We start from the raw sequence: 18,427 nt of genomic DNA on the forward strand, positions 1-18,427 counted from the left end.
CTCTGTTCAGGATATTTGAAAGAAAATTGGTTACTATTACAACTTAAATACAGATTCTTATTAAAAGAAATCCTTAAAATAATTTCCATGTTTCATTTAATTCTGGTTGGGTCATAATTTTGCCATGCAGTGTTTCCTAACTTGGATATGAGTCAGCCCTGATTTTTCAGTCTGCTTCCAGTCCTAGCACAGAACCAATGTTTGTTTTACAGAATTCTTGCACTTGAGATAGAATGTAGTGGATTTAGATTAAAGCTTATTTATTGTCATAACTGTGGTTTCATATAGTAACCTTTGTATTGCTTACAAGACTAGCATTAGAAACATAACCAGATCTAATGGGCCAGGGTTTTGAAAATGGACGCTAGAATGAGGTGGAAGAAGAGATGGCCCTCCTGCCTCAGGTAAGGCAGGTGAGTCCCAGCAGTGCCGGCCCCTTGGGAGTACTGCTGAGTCAGTTCAGTTCCGTGAATATTTACCCATCGCCTACATGTGCCAGGGACTGTGTTTGATGAATATACGTTCTTTAGCATTAAGAATTTGGAAATACATATATGTTTCCAAAAGGAAAAAGTTACGTTAATCTAGGAGTGTAACATTTAAAAACTCTCTGAAAATTACACCTTGGACTCTTGGTGCGTTTGTGGGGAGTCGATTTTTTTTACGTGATCTATTTATAGGATTCTTCTAGCAGCTGCACTGCTTGTCCACTAAGTCAATTTCTCTTGGGGGATTTCAGAAGCCAGGAATACTGTCAGCTGCATAGGTAGTCTGGAGTCAAATTAATTCTGTGCTGTCAGGACTGGCTATGGAAAAAAAATGAGAGAATGAATTAATTTCTTCTGCATTTGACATTCAAAGACTTCTAAATTCTTTTTAAAATGGAGAGCTCATGATCTGTTTGTGACATTTCTGCGATTTTTCTCTGTATTGCCATTGTTGCTTTATATGATGCTACACTAGGAAGGCATATTTATAGCAGATGAGTGGCAGCATGAACTATTATAATTCAGTCTTTAATCTTTCATATGCCCTTTCTTATTGTTTTACACCGTGCAGTACATGTATTATTTGACCTGTCATTGGACTTGGGGGTTATGGCAATGCCTGTAAATTTTAAACTTACTGTGAAATATTCTGTTCACGTAAAGTAAAAGCTTTATATATATATATAAACATTTGTAAAGAATAATAAAACGAACAACAGTCTGCCAGCCATGCAGATTAAGAAACAGTATATTGATAGGACCTTTTCCCCCTTCATTTACCTGGAGTTTCCCCGTCTGTTGTTATAAGCACAGTTTATGTTGTGCAGACTTATTTCTGCCAGTTGATTTTGTATCATGTTTGCAAATGAGCGCTGCCAGGGAACCCCTGGCCAGTGCTGTTGGCTCCTTTCCCACCCTCTGCGACCTCTGACCGTTCAGTTTGCTTTCGTTCCCAAGTCCTTATGAGAGCAGTAGAGCAGCCCCAGGCTCTAAATAGGGAACACAGAGTTAAACAGGGCTATTCCGCAGAAATGAAACATTCCATGTGAGAGCTAATGGCCCACACCCACCTTACTGCAATTTTTATGTCTGGGAATCATAATGCTTTTCTTTTTTGTTAATAAATAAGTAAATTAATTTATTATTATTATTTTTTGGCTGTGCTGGGTCCTCGTTGCTGCGCGCGGGCTTTCTCTGGTTGTGGCGAGTGGGGGCTACTCTTTGTTGTGGCGCGCAGGCTTCTCATTGCGGTGGCTTCTCTTGTTGCGGAGCACGGGCTCTAGGCGCACGGGCTTCAGTAGTTGTGGCTCGTGGGCTCAGTAGTTGTGGCTTGTGGGCTCTAGAGCGCAGGCTCCGTAGTTGTGGCGCATGGGCTATGGATCAGAATGCTTTTCTTAACTGACTCATGTAACTTATATTTACATATGAAGATAGCACTCAGGGTCAAAGAAAGAGCTTTCCGATTTCATGGAAATGATTCGGAGTTGTCACGTTGGTTATTTGCTCTTTGTAGAAAAAAGCTATTGGAGTTCTTTGCAGCATAACAGATATTAGAACTACTGTAGCACAGGATTTATCATGTATACTTTTACAGTATCTAACGTTAGGGACACATGCATGCACTTAATTTTTTTAGAGCAGTTTTAGATTCACAGCAAAATTGAGTGAAAATTCAGAGTTCCCATCCCTGCCCCAGTACACCCAGCCCCCCGCCATCAGCATCCCTACCAGAGAGTCCATGTGTTACACCCGATGAACCTGCACCGAGGCCGTCATCATCCTGAGCCCATGGTCTACATCAGAGTTCACTCTTTGTGTTGTACACTCTGTGGGTTTGGACAAATGTGCCGGGTTGTGTAGCCACCGTTACAGTCTCATGCAGGCTAGTGTCACTGCCCTGAAAATCCCCTGAGCTCTGCTCTTCACGCCCCCACCCAGCCCCTGGCAACCACGGATCCTTTTATTGTCTCCATAGTTTGGCCTTTTCCAAAATGTTGTATAGTTGGAATCGTACAGTAATGTTAGATTTTAATCTGAAGTTCACATCATTGTTAAAAGGTGGAGCAGTTCCACGTACTGAAAGTTGTCTTTCCCAAGCTTCATTTGCCAGCATGTCCAGAGACAAAATGAACTGCTGCTTCTATATGTCCAAATACTCCCCAGACGCAAAAGCAGATTTCTTTCTGCGGCTGAAGAGCTGCAGGTTCACCTCCAGTACACTTGCAGGTTAATTATGGACGTTGACATGTCAGTGCTGATAGCATGTTTTGATTACCTTCTCCACCCTCCGTTCCCAAATGGGGGAAAGTAGAGTCAAGTCGCCTCCTAAGCTCTGCGCCCCTCTCCAAAGCCCTCCTGGCAGCAGGCCCGAGACACCCCAGGCACGAGTAGAGTGTCTGGCTTGGGCCCTCGTCTTCTTGGGGCACGTGCTCCGGCTTGGTGGCTGGGTCTTGGCCAGAGGGGCTGTGGAGCAGGGCCAAGGTATTAGGAAAAACCACTCGGCTGGGTTTCAGTTCTCTGTGATTAGACTGAAAGATTTAGCTGCCAATTGTCATCAGCCAAATTTCTCACACTTTGCCTGATGAGTTACTTGTATTGGTTTCCAAGTGGAACAGAGGCCCTGTACAAGTTTGCAGTTCTTATTTTAAATCACCATCCAGTGATAGGGGCTCTGATGGTCCGCTGTGATCTTCTGTTTTGTCTAATATCGGGGCTCTATGGGAGGAATTGTGGAATGCTCTTCCAATAGTAAAAGGCTTATAAGGCCTTTCCATTTTATTTGTACTTTTCTGTATCTGAATGATTAAACCATGATAAGCATGCATTGTATGAGAGTTCTTAGAAATGCCTTACTGCTTCCTTCTGAGCGGTGGGGTCAGAGGATGCTGTTCCTCCTAAGATATGTTCCCAGTCTGTTTATTTTGGCAACATAAACTGTTAAGACTTAACAAATGATTTCTGCAAAGCACATGCTTTAAGTATGCAGAAACGGTCTTACTCATCTCCTGCTCCGGTACTTAGCTGGCATTAGTGATTTCTGCTGCAGGCACACACCAGCTGCTGCAGCGACCAGATGGGCACTTACCTGGCCTTTTGTTTAAAAGTTTTTTAACATCTTTATTGGAGTATAATTGCTTTACAGTGGTGTGTTAGTTGCTGCTGTATAACAAAGTGAATCAGCTATACACATACATATATCCCCATATTTCCTCCCTCTTGCGTCTCCCTCCCACCCTCCCTATCCCACCCCTCTAGGTGGTCACAAAGCACCAAGCTGATCTCCCTGTGCTATGTGGATGCTTCCCACTAGCTATCTGTTTTACATTTGGTAGTGTATATATGTCCATGCCACTCTCTCACTTCGTACCAGCTTACCCTTCCCTCTCCCCGTGTCCTCAAGTCCAACCTCTGTGTCTGTGTCTTTATTCCTCTCCTGCCCCTAGGTTCTTCAGAACCATTTTTTTTTAGGATTCCATATATATGTGTTAGCATACGGTACTTGTTTTTCTCTTTCTGACTTACTTCACTCTGTATGACAGACTCTGGGTCCATCCACCTCACTACAAATAACTCAATTTCGTTTCTTTTTATGGCTGAGTAATATTCCATTGTATATATGTGCCACATCTTCTTTATGCATTCATCTGTCGATGGCCACTTAGGTTGCTTCCATGTCTTGGCTATTGTTAATAGGGCTGCACTGAACATTGTGGTACATGACTCTTTTTGAATTATGGTTTTCTCAGGGTATATGCCCAGTAGTGGGATTGCTGGGTCGTATGGTAGTTCTATTTTTAGTTTTTTAAGGAACCTCCATACTGTTCTCCATAGTGGCTGTATCAATTTACATTCCCACCAACAGTGCAAGAGGGCTCCCTTTCTCCACACCCTCTCCAGCATTTATTGTTTGTAGGTTTTTTGATGGTGGCCACTCTGACTGGTGTGAGGTGATAACCTCATTGTAGTTTTGATTTGCATTTCTCTAATGATTAGTGATGTTGAGCATCCTTTCATGTGTTTGCTGGGAATATGTATATCTTCTTTGCAGAAACGAGGTCTTCTGCTAACTTTTGGATTGGGTTGTTTGTTTTTTTGATATTGAGCTTGCATGAGCTGCTTGTATGTTTTGGAGATTAATCCTTTGTCAGTTGCTTCATTTACGAATATTTTATCCCTTCATCTTGTTTATGGTTTCCTTTGCTGTGCAAAAGCTTTTAAGTTTCATTAGGTCCCATTTGTTTATTTTTGTTTTTATTTCCGTTTCTCTAGGAGGTGGGTCAAAAATGATCTTGCTCTGATTTATGTCATAGAGCGTTCTGCCTGTGTTTTCCTCTTCAGAGTTTTATAGTTTCTGGCCTTACATTTATTTTTTTAAAGTAAATTTATTTATTTATGTATTTATTTATATATATATTTATTTATTGTCTGAGTTGGGTCTTTGTTGCTGTGTGCGGGCTTTCTCTAGTTGCGGTGAGCAGGGGCTGCTCTTCATTGCTGTGCATGGGCTTCTCATTGTGGTGGCTTCTCTTGTTGCGGAGCACAGGCTCTAGGCGCGCGGGCTTCAGTTGTCGTGGCACGCAGGCTTCAGTAGTTGTGCCGTACGGGCTCTAGAGCGCAGGCTCAGTAGTTCTGGTGCACGGGCTTAGTTGCTTCGTTCCCTGTGGGATCTTCCCAGACCAGGGCTCGAACCCGTGTCCCCTGCATTGGCAGGCGGATTCTTAACCACTGCACCACCAGGAAAGCCCTGGCCTTACATTTAGGTCTTCAGTCTATTTTGAGTTTATTTTTGTGTACGGTGTTAGGGAGTGTTCTAATTTCATTCTTGTACATGTAGCTGTCCAGTTTTCCCAGCACCACTTATTGAAGAGGCTGTCTTTTCTCCATTGCATATCCTTGCCTCCTTTATCAAAGATAAGGTGACCATATGTGCGTGGGTTTATCTCTGGGCTTTCTATCCTGTTAACATTGATCTATATTTCTGTTTTTGTGCCAGTACCATACCATCTTGATTACTGTATGATAGGGATTGCATTGAATCTGTAGATTGCTTTGGGTAGTAGAGTCGTTTTCACAATGTTGATTCTTCCAATCCAAGAACATGGTTTATCTCTCCATCTCCTTGTATCGTCTTTAATTTCTTTCATCAGTGTCTTATATTTTTCTGCATACAGGTCTTTTGTCTCCTTAGGTAGGTTTATTCCTAAGTATTTTACTCTTTTTGTTGCAGTGGTAAATGGGAGTGTTTCCTTAATTTCTCTTTCAGATTTTTCATCATCAGTGTATAGGAATACAAGAGATTTTTGTGCATTAATTTTGTATCCTGCTACTTTACCAAATTCATTGAGTAGCTCTAGTAGTTTTCTGGTAGCTTCTTTAGGATTCTCTGTGTATAGTATTATGTCATCTGCAAACAGTGACAGTTTTACTTCTTCTTTTACGATTTGGGGTCCTTTTATTTCTTTTTCTTCTCTGAATGCTGTGGCTAAAGCTTCCAAAACTATGTTGAATAATAGTGGTGAGAGTGGGCAACCTTGTCTTGTTTCTGATCTTAGAGGAAGTGGTTTTAGTTTTTTACCATTGAGACTGATGTTGGCTGTGGGTTTGTCATATATGGCCTTTATTATGTTGAGGTAGGTTACCTCTGTGCCTTCTTTCTGGAGAGTTTTTATCAAAAATGGGTGTTGAATTTTGTCGAAAGCTTTTTCTGCATCTGTTGAGATTATCATATTGTTTTTATCCTTGTTTGTTAATGTGGTGTATCACATTGATTGATTTGCGTATACTGAAGAATCCTTGCATTCCTGAGATAAACCCCACTTGATCATGGTGTATGATCCTTTTAATGTGCTGTTGGATTCTGTTTGCTGGTATTTTGTTGAGGATTTATGCATCTGTGTTCATCGGTGATATTGGCCTGTAGTTTTCTTTCTTTGTGACATTTTTGTCTGGTTTTGGTATCAGTGTGATGGTGGACTCGTAGAATGAGTTTGGGAGTGTTCTTCCCTCTGCTATATTTTGGAAGAGTTTGAGAAGGATAGGTGTTAATAGAATTTGCCTGTGAAGCCGTCTGGTCCTGGGCTTTTGTTTGAATTTCAGTGCTTGTGATTGGTCTGTTTATATTTTCTATTTCTTCCTGGTTCAGTCTCAGAAGGTTGTGCTTTTCTAAGAATTTGTCCATTTCTTCCAGGTTGTCCATTTTATTGGCATATAGTTGCTTGTAGTAATCTCTCATGTTCCTTTGTATTTCTTCAGTGTCAGTTGTTACTTCGCCTTTTTCATTTCTAATTCTGTTGATTTGAGGCTTCTCCCTTTTTTCTTGATGAGTCTGGCTAATGGTTTATCAATTTTGTTTATCTTCTCAAAGAATCAGCTTTTAGTTTTTTTGATCTTTGCTGTTGTTTCCTTCATTTCTTTTTCATTTATTTCTGATCTGATCATTATGATTTCTTTCCTTCTGCTAACTTTGGGGGTTTTTTTGTTCTTCTTTCTGTATTCTTGTTTCTTGAGGTAGGATTGTATTGCTATAAACTTCCCTCTTAGAACCGCTTTTACTTCATCCCATAGGTTTTGGGTCGTCGTGTTTTCATTGTCATTTGTTTCTTGGCATTTTTTGATTTCCTCTTTGATTTTTTTCAGTAATCTCTTGGTTATTTAGTAGCGTTATTTAGTTTAGCTTCCACGTTTGTATTTTTTACAGTTTTTTTTTTTCTGTAATTGATATCTAGTCTCATAGTGTTGTGGTCGGAAAAGATACTTGATATGCTTTCAACTTTCTTAAATTTACCAAGGCTTGATTTGTGACCCAAGATATGACCTATTCTAGAGAATGTTGCATGAGCACTTGAGAAGAAAGTGTATTCTGTTGTTTTTAGATGGAATGTCCTAGAAGTATCAGTTAAGTCCATCTTGTTTAATGTGTCATTTAAAGCTTGTGTTTCCTTACTTATTTGCATTTTGGATGATCTGTCCATTGGTGAAAGTGGGGTGTTAAAGCCCCCTACTATGATTGTGTTACTGTCGATTTCCCTTTTTATGGGTGTTAGCATTTGCCTTATGTATTGACGTGCTCCTGTGTTGGATGCCGAAATATTTACAATTATTATATCTTCTTCCTGGATTGATCCTTTGATCATTATGTAGCGTCCTTCTTTGTCTCTTGTATTAGTCTTTATTTTAAAGTCTATTTTGTCCGATATGAGAATTGCTACTCCAGCTTTCTTTTGATTTCCATTTGCATGGAATATCTTTTTCCATCCCCTCACTTTCAGTCTGTATGTGTCCCTAGGTCTGAAGTGGGTGTCTTGTAGACAGCATATATACGGGTCTTGTTTTTGTGTCCATTCAGCCAGTCTGTGTCTTTTGGTTGGAGCATTTAATTCATTTACATTTAAGGTAATTATCAATATGTATGTGCCTATTACCATTTTCTTAATTGTTTTGGGTTTGTTTTTGTAGGTCTTTTCCTTCTCCTGTGTTTCCTGTCTAGAGAAGTTCCTTTATTTATTGTAAAGCTGGTTTGGTGGTACTGAATTCTCGTAACTTTTGCTTGTCTGTAAGTGTTTCAATTTCTCTGTCGAATCTGAATGAGATCCTTGCTGGGTAGAGTAATCTTGGTTGTAGGTTTTTCCCTTTCATCACTTTAAATATGTCCTGCCACTCCCTTCTGGCTTGCAGAGTTTCTGCTGAAATATCAACTGTTAACCTTATGGGGATTCCCTTGTATGTTATTTGTTGCTTTTCCCTTGCTGCTTTTAATATGTTTTCTTTGTATTTAATTTTTGATACTTGGGTTAGTATGTGTCTTGGTGTGTTTCTCCTTGGATTTATCCTGTATGGGACTCTCTGTGCTTCCTGGACTTGATTGACTGTTTCCTTTCTCATGTTAGGGAAGTTTTCAACTATAATCTCTCCAGAAATTTTCTCAGACTCTTTCTCTTTCTCTTCTTCTTCTGGGACCCCTGTAATTCGACTGTTGGTACGTTTAATGTTGTCCCAGAGGTCTCTGAGACTGTCCTCAATTCTTTTCATTCTTTTTTCTTTATTCTACTCTGCAGTAGTTGTTTCCACTATTTTATCTTCCAGGTCACTTATCTGGTCTTCTGCCTCAGTTATTCTGCTATTCATTCCTTTTAGAGAAGTTTTAATTAATTTATTGTGTTGTTCATCATTGTTTATTTGCTCTTTAGTTCTTCTAGGTCCTTGTTAAACCTTTCTTGTATTTTCTCCGTTCCACTTCCAAGATTTTGGATCATCTTTGCTGTCATTACTCTGAATTCTTTTTCAGGTAGACTGCCTATTTCCTCTTCATTTGTTTGGTCTGGTGGGTTTTACCTTTCTCCTTTATCTGCTGCATTTTTCTCTGTCTTCTCATTTTGCTTAACTAACTGTGTTTGGGGTCTCCTTTTCACAGGCTGCAGGTTCGTAGTTCCCGTTGTTTTTGGTGTCTGCCCCCAGTGGATGAGGTTGGTTCAGTGGGTTGCATAGGCTTCCTGGTGGTGGGGACTGGTGCCTGTGTTCTGGTGGGTGTGGCTGCATCTTGTCTTTCTGGTGGGCAGGGCTGCGTCCAGTGGTGTGTTTTGGGGTGTCTGTGAACTTATTATGATTTTAGGCTGCCTCTCTGCTAATGGGTGGGGTTGCGTTCCTGTCTTGCTAGTTGATTGGCATGGGGTGCCCAGCACTGGAGCTTGCTGGCCGCTGGGTGGAGCTGGGTCTTAGCCTTGAGACAGAGATCTCTGGGAGAGCTCTCACCGCTTGATACTACGTGGGACCGCGAGGTCCCTGGTGGACCAATGTCCTGAACTCAGCTCTCCCACCTCAGACGCTCAGGCCTAACATCAGGCCAGAGCACCAAGACCCTGTCAGCCACACAGCAACTCGTGCAGATGTCGTATTGCCAACCTGATTCCAACTGACACTGTGAGGAAGGAAGGAACGCCGAACCGCCCTCACCAGCAGAGCGGGAGAGGCGAGTGCCTCCCCCATCTCCCGTCATGCCCACTGTTCCCACATTCTACCGTCCGACGCCTCTACCTGGCCTTTAAATTTTTTATTTATTTATTTATTTATTTTTTTAGACAAGTCTCTACCTTTATTGGCCAGCAGGCTACTTAAGGGGGATGAAGCGGGAGGAGTGGGTGGCCCCAGTGCCGGGCCGGCCGTGCTTCACAGGCTTGTAGGTGATGGAGAACTTGCCTAGGTAGTGGCCGATCATCTCAGGCTTGATTTCCACCTGGTTGAAAGTCTTGCCATCGTAGACGCCCACCATGCTGCCCACCAGCTCGGGCAGGATGATCATGTCGCGCAGGCGCGTCTTCACCACCTCGGGCTTCTCCGTGGGCGGCGCCTCCTTCTTGGCTTTGCGCAGCCGCTGCGGCAGTGCGTGCTGCTTCCTCCGGAGGCCGCGGTGCAGCCGCCGCCGCCGCCGCGCGCTGTACAGCTGCATCAGCTGCTCATAGGACATGTCCAGCAGCTGGTCGAGGTCCACGCCGCGGCAGGTGAACTTGCGGAAGGTCCGCTGCTTCTTCTGCTCCCCTTCCACCATCTGGTCGGCTCTTCAGAAAGGCTACCTGGCCATTTTATATGCCTTTTCTTCTGTCCTCAGAACCAGCATCAATGACTTTATTATATCATATATGATGAAGAGAAAAAATAAAACAGATAACAAAGCGACTGTGGGAGAGCCCACAGCCCAACTCGAGAACTTTCCTGGTCCTGAGGTTGCTGTAACTGGAGTGCTCATCCACTCCTGTTGCTAGCTGCACGGCCCCCCCCGCCCCCCCTGCAGGAGAGGTGGCCGCTGTTCTAAATTTTAACATTCCCTTGTCTTAAATTCTCTGATCATTTATATGGTAAGCTGTGTCGTTGTGTGAATATTATACCACACCTTGTTTTCCCATTCTGCCGTAAAGGAGATTTTGGGTTTCCCTTTTCTGCCGTTACGGTGTTAAAGTAAACGTTCTTCCACTGAACGTTTTTCCTAGCAACTTTCGTGAGACTTTCCTAAGGTCTAAACCTCAGAATGGAAGTTTTGGATCATAGGCTATGTAACGTTCAGTTTTCAAAGATAGTTTCCCGGGACTTCCCTGGTGGTCCAGTGATAAGACTCTGTGCTCCCAGTGCAGGGGGCCTGGGTTCGATCCCTGGTCAGGGAACTAGATCCCGCATGCCGCAACTAAGAGTCCGCATGCCACAACTAAAGGTCCCACGTGCTGCAACTAAGACCAGGCGCAGTCAAATAAATAAAATAAATGAATAATAATAATAAAAAAAGGATAGTTTCCCACCGTTTGCTCAAGTGACTGGACTCCATGCTCACGGTGGTGTCTGCATTCCTGTGACCCACATCTTCACCAGCACAGCTTCTGCCAGACTCACAGTATGAAATATGATCTTAATTTGCTTTCCCAGGTACTAATAACATTGAGCATCTTTTCATACATATCAATACATAATTCCCGTGATTATTATTATGAAATGCTTGTTTACTCTGTTGCTTGTTTTCCTATCAGATTGTCTTTTCCTTACTGATTTAAAGAAATTCTTTATATAGTCTGCACACTCATTTCTTATTGGTTTATTTGTATTGCAGATCTCCTAGTTTTGTGGCTCCTCTTTTCACTTTATGGTATCTTTTTTTTTTTTTTTATTTGGAATACTTTTAGATTTACAGAAAAGTTGCAAAGCTAGTACGGTATTCCCATATACCTAGTTTCCCCTAATATTACCATCTTGTATAGCCATGGTACATTTATTAAAACTAAGAGATTAACATTGGTGCATTTTTAAAAACAAATTTATTTATCTATTTATTTTTGGCTGGGTTGGGTCTTCATTGCTGTGTGTGGGCTTTCTCTAGTTGTGGCAAGCGGGGGCTACTCTGTGTTGCGGTGCACAGGCTTCTCATTGCGGTGACTTCTCTTGTGGAACACGGGTTCTAGGTGCATGGGCTTCAGTAGTTGTGGCACACATGCTCAGTAGTTGTGGCTCGCGGGCTTTAGAGCGCAGGCTCAGTAGTTGTGGCACACAGGGTTAGTTGCTCCATGGCATGTGGGATCTTCCTGGACCAGGGCTCTAACCTGTGTCCCCTGCATTGGCAGGCGGATTCTTAACCACTGTGCCACCAGGGATGTCCCAACATGGGTGTATTTTTATTAGCTAATATGTAGGCTTTATTTGGGTTTAACCATTTTTCCAACCATGTTCTTTTTTTGTTCGAGGATCCAGTTATATCATACCATATTGCATTTAGACTTAATGGTATTTTAAAATATTTATTTATTTTGGCTGCGCTGTGTCTTAGTTGCGGGATCTTTTAGCTGTGCCCTGGGGACTCCTTAGTTGTGGCATGTGGACTCTTAGTTGCGGCATGCATGTGGGATCTAGTTCCCCAACCAGGTATTGAACCCGGGCCCCCTGCATTAGGAGGGTGGAGTCTTACCCACTGGACCACCAGGGAAGTCCCTAGACTTGATGGTATCTTTTGGTGAACAAATGTTCTTCATCTTAGTGTAGTTGTCATTGTCAAATGAACTTATTGACATTTTTTTAATAATTTGTTTTATTAGTTTCTTGTTTCAGACACCTACCCTTCCAGTGTTTTCTTCTAAATGCTTTAAAAGTTTGCCTTTCATGACATTACCATCTTAGAATTTACCTTCGAATATGGTATCAAGTAGGGATCCCATTTCACTTTTTCCCATATGGATAACAGGTTTTGTCAGCAGCATACATACATACATTCATTCATTCATTTATATTTCTGTTTCCTTTTCTTCTTTTGCTGGCAGTTTTATTAAGAAACGATTCACATAGATCACCATATAAGTTTAAGGTGTACAGCGTAATTTTGATTTACACATCTATAGTTTGGTTTATATGTATTGTGAAATGATTATCACAATAGGTTTAATTAACATTCATTATCTCATAGACACAATAAAAAGAAAAGAATAAAATTTTTTCCTTGTCATGAGAACTGTTAAGACCTTCTCTCTGGGGCTTCCCTGGTGGTGCAGTGGTTGGGAGTCCGCCTGCCGATGCAGGGGACGCGGGTTCGAAAAAAACGCATGCTCAGTAGTTGTGGCTCGCGGGCTTTAGAGCGCAGGCTCAGTAGTTGTGGCACACAGGGTTAGTTGCTCCATGGCATGTGGGATCTTCCTGGACCAGGGCTCTAACCTGTGTCCCCTGCATTGGCAGGCGGATTCTTAACCACTGTGCCACCAGGGATGTCCCAACATGGGTGTATTTTTATTAGCTAATATGTAGGCTTTATTTGGGTTTAACCATTTTTCCAACCATGTTCTTTTTTTGTTCGAGGATCCAGTTATATCATACCATATTGCATTTAGACTTAATGGTATTTTAAAATATTTATTTATTTTGGCTGCGCTGTGTCTTAGTTGCGGGATCTTTTAGCTGTGCCCTGGGGACTCCTTAGTTGTGGCATGTGGACTCTTAGTTGCGGCATGCATGTGGGATCTAGTTCCCCAACCAGGTATTGAACCCGGGCCCCCTGCATTAGGAGGGTGGAGTCTTACCCACTGGACCACCAGGGAAGTCCCTAGACTTGATGGTATCTTTTGGTGAACAAATGTTCTTCATCTTAGTGTAGTTGTCATTGTCAAATGAACTTATTGACATTTTTTTAATAATTTGTTTTATTAGTTTCTTGTTTCAGACACCTACCCTTCCAGTGTTTTCTTCTAAATGCTTTAAAAGTTTGCCTTTCATGACATTACCATCTTAGAATTTACCTTCGAATATGGTATCAAGTAGGGATCCCATTTCACTTTTTCCCATATGGATAACAGGTTTTGTCAGCAGCATACATACATACATTCATTCATTCATTTATATTTCTGTTTCCTTTTCTTCTTTTGCTGGCAGTTTTATTAAGAAACGATTCACATAGATCACCATATAAGTTTAAGGTGTACAGCGTAATTTTGATTTACACATCTATAGTTTGGTTTATATGTATTGTGAAATGATTATCACAATAGGTTTAATTAACATTCATTATCTCATAGACACAATAAAAAGAAAAGAATAAAATTTTTTCCTTGTCATGAGAACTGTTAAGACCTTCTCTCTGGGGCTTCCCTGGTGGTGCAGTGGTTGGGAGTCCGCCTGCCGATGCAGGGGACGCGGGTTCGTGCCCCAGTCCGGGAGGATCCCACATGCCGTGGAGTGGCTGGGCCCGTGGGCCATGGCCGCTGAGCCTGCGCGTCTGGAGCCTGTGCTCCGCGGCGGGAGAGGCCAGAGCAGTGAGAGGCCCGCGTACGGCAAAAACAAAACAAAGCAAAACAAAAAAACAAAGAAAGATCTTCTCTCTGAACAGCTTTCCTGTACACCACACAGCAGTGTTAGCTGTAGTCACCGTGTGTGCGTTAACATCCCCAGAACTTAATTATCATATGACTGGAAGTTTGTAACTTTTGACCACAATTCCTCCAGTTTCCCGCCCCCGATACCCCATCTCTGGTAACCCCAAATCTGATCTGTTAAGATTCCATATAGCATTTGTCTCTCTGTCTGATTCCTTCACTTAGCGTAGTGCCCTCAAGGTCCATCCATGTTGTCACAAAACATGATGGGATTTCCTCTTTTCTTTTATGGCTGAATAATATTCCATTGTTATGTGTGCCACAATTTCTTTATTCATTCATCCATCCATTGACACTTAGGTTGTTTCCATGTCTTGACTGTTGTAAATAATGATGCTATGAACATGGGAGGGCATATATCTTTTGGAGGTAGTGTTTTTGTCTCCTTTGGAAAATACCCTGAAGTGGAATTTCTGGATCATATGGCAGTTCTGTTTTTAATTTTTTGAAGAACCTTCATACTGCTTTCCACAGTGGCTGTACCAGTTTCAGTCCCACCAACAATGCACAGTTGTTCTCTTTTCTCCGTATTGTCACTGATGCTTGTTATCTCTTTTTGATGGTGGCCATTCTAACAGGTGTGAGGTGATAATCTCCTTGTGGTTTTAATTTGCATTTTCCTGATGATTAGTAACGTTAAGCATCTTTCATGTGCGTGTTGGCCATTTGTACATCTTTTTTGGAAAAATGTCTATTTGGGGGCTCTGCCCAGGTTTTAATCAGATTCTTTTTTTTTTTTTTTTAATTGAAGTATAGTTGATTTACAATGTTGTGTTAGTTTCTGGTGTACACCAAAGTGATTAAGATATATATCTGAATATATATATGTTCTTTTCCTTTATGGTTTATTACAAGATATTGAATATAGTTCTTTGTGCTATACAATAGGACCTTGTTGTTTATCTATTTTATTTATACTAGTTTGTATCTGCTAATCCCAGACTCCTAATTTAACCCTCCCTCTCTCCCTCTCCCCTTTGGTAACCTTAAGTTTGTCTTCTATGTCTGTGAGTCTGTTTCTGCTTTGTAAAATAAGTTTATTTATAATCTTTTTTTTTTTTTTTGGCTGCACTGGGGCTTAGTTGCTCTGTGACATGTGGGATCTTCCCTTTTTTTTTTTTTTGGCTGCACTGGGGCTTAGTTGCTCTGTGACATGTGGGATCTTCCCAGACCAGGGATCGAACCTGTGTCCCCTGCATTGGCAGGTGGATTCTTAACCGCTGCGCAACCAGGGAAGTCCCTGCAGAATTTTTAAGGATGGCCATTCTGACTGGTGTGAGGTGATACCTCACTGTAGTTACGATTTGCATTTCTCTGATAATTATCGAAGTTGAGTATCTTTTCACGTGCCTGTTGGCCATCTGTATGTCTTCCTCGGAGAAATGACTAGGTCTTCTGCTCACTTTTTTTGATTGGGTTGTTTGTTTGTTTGTTATTAAGTTGTTTGAGCTTTGTGTATATTTTGGAAACTAAACCCTTGTCAGCTGCATCGTTTGCAAATATTTTCTCCCAGTCAGTAGGTTGTCTTTTTGTTCTGTTTATGGTTTCCTGTACTGTGCAAAAGCTTACAAGTTTGATTAGGTCCCATTTGTTTATTTTTGCTTTTATTTTTACTGCCTTGGGAGACTGACCTAAGAAAACTTTGCTATGACTTATCTCAGAGAATGTTATTTTGCCTGTGCTCTCTTCTAGGAGTTTTATGGCATCATGTCTTATATTTAAGTCTTTAAGCCATTTTGAGTTCATTTTTGTGCATGGTGTGAGGGTGTGTTCTAACTTCAGTAATTTACATGCAGCTGTCCAACTTTCCCAGCACCACTGCTGACTCTTTCTCCCATTGTATAGTTTTGCCTCCTTTGTTGAAGATTAATTGACTGTAGTTAGTTTATTTCTGGGCTCTCTATTCTGTTCCATTAATACATATGTCTGTTTTTGTGCCAGTACCACACTGTTTTGATTACCATAGCTTTGTAGTATTGTCTGAAGTCTGGGTGGGTTATGCCTCCAGATTTGTTCTTTTTCCTCAAAATTGCTTTGGCAATCCTGGATCTTTTGTGGTTCCATATAAATTTTAGGATTATTTATTCTAGTTCTGTGAAAAATGTCGTGGGTAATTTTGTGGGGATTGCATTAAATCTGTAGATTGTTTTGGGTAGTATGGCCATTTTAACAATATTAATTCTTCCAGTACAAGAGGATGGGATGTCTTTGCATTTCTTTGTACCATCTTCAGTTTCCTTTATCAAGTTTTTATAGTTCTCAGCATATAAGTCTTTCACCTCCTTGGTCAGGTTTATTCCTAAGTATTTTATTTTTTTGTATGTGATTTTAAAAGGGATTACTTTTTTACTTTCCCTTTCTGATATTTCATTATTAGTGTAAAGAAATGCAGCCATTTTTGCATGTTAATCTCATATCCTGCTACCTTGCGGAATTCATTCATCAGTTTATGAAGTTTCTGTGGTGGTCCTGGCCCACCCTTCATGGGCACTAACAATGGGGCTTTTGTGGTGGACTTGGGCTCATTCCTGCACACACCCCTGGTTGTGGCTTGGACTACACTTCAGCCCCTTCAGGCTGTCTCCACACAGCCAACCCCAGTCCTCCCCCTGCATGTGTCCTCTGAAGCCCGAGTTCAGCCCCCAGTCCCTGCCCGCACCAGCAGATGCATCTAGGCCTGGGGAGTGCAAGGGAGATGGCCAGGACCCTCTGCATGTCTCTCTGTTCTGCCTCCCGCAGTCCACCTGCTGTGCTCTCCTCCGAGTCTCTGAAGCTCCCTGTGTGTCCTGCTCATCTCGCAGCTGGTGAAGGAGGTTCCCAGGGTGAGGGCACCTTTCCTTTTTCAGAGCTCCCTCCCAGAGACACGGGTCCCACCCCAATTCCTTTAAGAAAATGCCAGAGGAGGCTGCCTGCCCCATTCCCTTTTTTTTTTTTTTTTTCCTTTTTGTCCTGCCTGGCTACGTGATGATCTTTCTTCCAGTTTTGGTTGTATGAGGTCTTTTGTCAGCGTTCAGTGGGTATTCTGTGAGAATTCTTCCACATGTAGATGTAGTTTTAATGTATTTATGGGAGGGGGTGAGCTCCACATTCTTCTCTTCCGCCATCTTGATCTCCCAGCCTTAATCATATTCTTAATCTGTTTCTTTAATGTGTTTTTTTTTTGCTTTTGTTTGTTGGGTTTTTAATTATTTAATTTAATTTAATTAATTTATTTTTTTTGTGGTACATGGGCCTCTCACTGTTGTGGCCTCTCCCATTGCGGTGCGCAGGCTCAGCGGCCATGGCTCACGGGCCCAGCCGCTCCGCGGCATGTGGGATCTTCCCAGACCGGGGCACGAACCCGCATCCCCTGCATCGGCAGGTGGACTCTCAAACCACTGTGCCACCAGGGAAGCCCAATTTATTTTATTTTAGAGTGGCAAGAGTTTCTTATATATTTTGGATATTAACCCCTTATCAAATGTATGGTTTGCAAATATTTTTTCTCCATTTGTTAGGTTGTCTTTTTGCTTTGTTGCTGGTTTCCTTTGCTGCCAGCAACATTCACCGAATAGCCATTCATTTCTCAATGATTTGTAGGACTATTAGTGTCATATATCTAGTGTTCACATATTAGTGGTTCCTTCCTGAGCTCTCTAATCACTTCCATTGGTCAGTTAGTCTAGTTTTGCACCTGTGTTTTGCTTTGTTTTTCATTTATTTATTGATTGATCGATGGCTGCGTTGGGTCTCCGTTGTGGTGCGTGGGCTTCTTATTACAGTGGCTTCTCTTGTTGAGGAGCATGGGCTCTAGGCACGTGGACTTCAGTAGTTGTGGCTCATGGGCTCTAGAGTGCAGGCTCAGATAGTTGTGGCGCACGGGCTTAGTTGCTTTGTGGCATGTGGGATCTTCCCGGACCAGGGCTCAAACCTGTGCCCCTTGCATTGGCAGGCGGATTCTTAACCACTGCGCCACCAGGGAAGCCCTGTTTTGCTTTGTTTTAAGAGGATGTCAATTCCTATCCCCCTCCCACCCCAGATTTTCAGAAGGAATCTTGGATATATTTGGCTTTTTATTCTTCTATGTAAATTTTGCAGTTTTTCAGATTGGATTGTGCCTGGGATTTTAGGGATTCTTTAGTGAAGAGTGGACATCTCTATTAACTCTATCCATAAATGTGGTACTTACACTAATTTAGGTCTAAAATTTTCTTCAGTACCTTTTATATTTGTTGCTGTTATAAATATATCTTTTGTAAGCCTCATTTTTGAGACTGCTGCTGGCATAGAGAAGTGAAGGTGGTATTTGTGTGTTGATCTGATATTTACTACTCTTTCAATTCTTATTGGTTCTAACAACTTGTCTTAGAAGCTTTTTAGTCCTTTCAGTAGTCACAATTTGTATTTCTGATGCTTATCATACGATACGTTTCTTTTTCTTACGGTGCAGTGTTGAATACAAGTGGTAATAGAAATCTTTTCTGGTTCATCATTAGGAGTAACGTTTGCTAAAGGTTTTTGAGGTCTCCTTTATCAGAATCGCAACATGACTGAGTATTGAATATTATTAACTGT

General features: G+C 41.7%; 1 protein-coding gene and 1 pseudogene across 5 annotated transcripts in view; one reads left to right on the forward strand and one right to left on the reverse strand.

The window, feature by feature from the left end:
- The window catches only part of XPO4 (exportin 4), a 95,050-nt gene that overhangs the window by 47,823 nt on the left and 28,800 nt on the right, over nucleotides 1-18,427 (forward strand). The gene's annotated exons all lie outside the window — the stretch shown is intronic.
- Nucleotides 9,525-10,054, reverse strand: LOC112403963 (40S ribosomal protein S15 pseudogene; annotated as a pseudogene).

Source organism: Neophocaena asiaeorientalis, unplaced genomic scaffold (assembly GCF_003031525.2).
Source record: "Neophocaena asiaeorientalis asiaeorientalis breed wild unplaced genomic scaffold, Neophocaena_asiaeorientalis_V1.1 scaffold443, whole genome shotgun sequence".
Taxonomy (NCBI): Eukaryota; Metazoa; Chordata; class Mammalia; order Artiodactyla; family Phocoenidae; genus Neophocaena; species Neophocaena asiaeorientalis.